The sequence below is a fragment of the Hyperoodon ampullatus genome, assembly GCF_949752795.1.
Source record: "Hyperoodon ampullatus genome assembly, chromosome: 2".
Taxonomy (NCBI): domain Eukaryota; kingdom Metazoa; phylum Chordata; class Mammalia; order Artiodactyla; family Ziphiidae; genus Hyperoodon; species Hyperoodon ampullatus.
Genome location: NC_136915.1, coordinates 30,292,800 through 30,296,230, shown reverse-complemented (window position 1 = coordinate 30,296,230; position 3,431 = coordinate 30,292,800).

Sequence of the window (3,431 nt, the reverse complement as noted above, 5' to 3'; positions counted from 1 at the left end):
CCTTACCTCTTGTTCCTGTTTATGTCCTAACGGACTGTGCGGGTCTCCCTCAGGGAGCACAGTCTCTGGAAGGCACACACATATTCCTATTTTCAGCAAAATATATTCTGGCTTTTACATTGGACCTTTCCCATGTTCTTGCTAGTTTTATGGCAATCAAAGCATCCGGAGCCACAGGTTCAAGCCTGAGAGTCAGTAAGAGGGCGCTCCTGTTGCCGTTTTCATTACAGCTTTGCTCAGGGGACCTACTGCTCACAGATGCCTGTGAATCATCACAAAACTTCAGAGCTTTCTCGGATGTATTCTGCCTCATGAGTTTTGACGTAAGTGGAAAAGGCAGTTGCCTCAAACAGTCGGGGCCCAGTTTATACAGCCCTCCTCTCCCTGGCACACTGGGAACTGTCACCTCAGAGGCAGAGGGAGCAAGGCCGTGACAGGGAATCCTCAGGCAGGCCCCGCGCAGAGCCCGTGGGTGTCTGTGGTTCTCCGCACATCTCTCTATCCATATGTAGTGTGCACTTATCCCATATGGAAATGCGTACCAAGGAAACAGTTTGCTTTTTAAGAATGATACGTCCTCCTTACCCCCAGAGTCTTCCTCTGCCACTTAGTGTTCTTGCCTTCTAAACACACGCAACATGATGTGCCATGACATCTGTCTCCTCTGCTTCGCCACTAGTGGCCAAGCAGAGCCTTAAGTTTGATGTACGGGAGGTGCACATGGTGTACCACTTTCCCTTCCATGCACCAGGTGAGTGACTTCCCTGGGCAGGATGCCAAGTCTAATTGGGATCCATGAGAACCATCTCAGGCCAGGGCTGCCCTGATTGCTTCAGGAAGGAGGGTCAGCCCTCCACCTCACATTCATCCTGAATTGAGTAACTAACTGGCAGGCTCAGGATCAGCCAATATCCAGAGGTCAAGGTACATTCAGTCCCATGGAAGCAATATCCAGAATGGCAGGGGGTAGGAGAGAAACTGAGCTGAGCTGATCATTGCCTGAGATTGAGCCAGCCACCAGGACCACTCAGGACCCTTGTACCTTAGCAAGAGTTGAGGCGAACATATTTCTGGAATGCAAGGGTGCCTGTCCTTTAGCTTACCCAAGGCATAGGGTTTGAATACAGAAGGGTAAATCACCCAATAAAGTTGCTTCCTACCCATGAAAGTGACTCTTTCTTACCCACCAAAGCCCCCAAAAGGTCTGCTGAGGAGGAGAAGCACACCGTGCTGTGTAAGCTGCTTCTTACAGGCTTACAAAGTGCCTTCTGTTTTAGTCTCTCTCTCTTTTTTTTTTTTTTTTTTTTTTTGCGGTATGCGGGCCTCTCACTGTTGTGGCCTCTCCCGTTGCGGAGCACAGGCTCCGGACGTGCAGGCTCAGCGGCCATGGCTCACGGGCCCAGCCACTCCGCGGCATGTGGGATCTCCCCGGACCGGGGCACGAACCCGTGTCCCCTGCATCGGCAGGCAGACTCTCAACCACTGCACCACCAGGGAAGCCCTGTTTTAGTCTCTTTTAAGCAATCTGGCCACCAGTTGGGGTGGCCTGACTGGATGACAAGTGAAGGGGAAGGCTCTGTCCTAGGTCTGGCTGCCACCGCACTGCCACAAACCTGAACTTCACTGTCTGCTCTGAGCTTGTCCTGAGGCCTTGGAGGTGGGCCACGGGCTGCTGAGAAGCAGCCTCTGGCCTCCACCTATCCCAGAGCCGTGCTGATGATTTCAAACCTATCTGTTCTCTCAGTGAATAAACAAGGTACAGATCTCTGGTAAGACAGCCTGATGATGAGGCAGTCTTTGAGTTTCATGTCTCTAGACTTGCACAAATGTTGAGAAAAACAAGTTTATTTGCATGGTGGTTCAGGGTACCCAGAGAAAGCAGGGGAGTCGGGAGGGAGCAAAGGAAAGAGAAGGCAAGGATTACTCTGGCAAGAATGTGGACTGAGTACTGACAAGGCATCATTGTTCATTTAACACCAGGCCACAGGGTCTGAGGGTGTCACACAACAGTGCCCAGTGCGCTCCAAGGGAAGGCACACCGTGGTCCCCATCCCTTCCCCAAATTCACCACGGCGTCTTAGGCGGTTACCCTCACCAAGCCTCAGTTCTCTCATCTGTAAAAAAGCAAAAGAACTAGTTCATTGACTCAAAGCCAGCTTGCCCCAGCTAAGTTGCTGAGTTTACAGATTCTTAGGCCCTGCCCCAGGTGGGGTCTAAGAACTGGAATTTTACCCACGCCGCACTCCCCCACCCCACTCCATGCTTTGGGAGTATATCTGCTCTCTTTCAGCAATTCTGTGACTTACCTCTTCTCAACTAAGTTTTAAACTGTCCTGCTCTTGTTCTTATCATAGTGTTGGAAGGCCCCGTAGAACATGCAAGGCAAAGCTCTAGAAAAGCCTTCTGAACAAAAGTACTTTTTAATGGCTCCCAGAAGAAAGATGTAATAAAAATTGAGAGTGAAGGGGAAGAAAAAAAGGAGGAAATGTATTTAGCCCTTAGTTCTAGGATGAAAGTCATCCCATGCAGTCCACATAAGTATGTAACAATTTTAAAAGATAAACTCACTTTTTTCCTTATATCCAGATCCTGGTAGGTGAGAAACAAATTCAAACATCATAACCAGATCCTGGAGATCCCCAAGTCTGAACAGGATCAGATTCCCTCATCCTCTTCCACCTGTTTTGTCACTCTGGTTTACATCCATGGAGACTAACTCAAGCCTCAAGAAACCACAGAAAGACAAATGCAAATTTTAGGGGGGAAAAAAAAAAAAAAAATATATATATATATATATATTAGCATAATACTGAATCGTAAAGACCCAAATTAAAATCCAAAAACTGAAAAACTGATACACTGTTTACCTTCCCCTTCCTCCCTTTGAATTACTACCTGGAAAACTCCTCATCAGCTGCCAAATTCCTGGACAGCTGGCAGCAGAGGGAGTGAAAAGAAGTGTTTTCAAGGGACTGGGCTGGAGAACCCTCTTCACAGTTGAACCTTCCCTGCCCAGTTTCATGATTCAACGTGAAGTAAATTCTTAGATCATAGTCACCTCTTTCCAGATGAGAATGTCAAGATGCGTTCCAAGGGCCGATGGAAATTATTCTGGATTACTTGATCCCCTTAACACCCCCTACCACCCCACATACACACGCTGTGTTCTTTTTGTTTCTGGCCAGTCGCTCCTCTGTTGTCAAAAATAACATTACTTTCTCTGTTAGTTCCCAGAACCACAGGAAACCCCTGCTGCCTTAGGCCTAGCGAGGGTGTGGCCTTTTTTTTTTTTTTTTTTAATTTCATTATGAAGGTGAAGGACCTGCCAGGGTGGGTCATTAACACTAGTCCCATATCCTGGGAGAAAAATAAGAGGAAGAAAGTAAAAGTGACTTCTTGAAAGTCACAGAGACAGCTGAAATTACAATAAA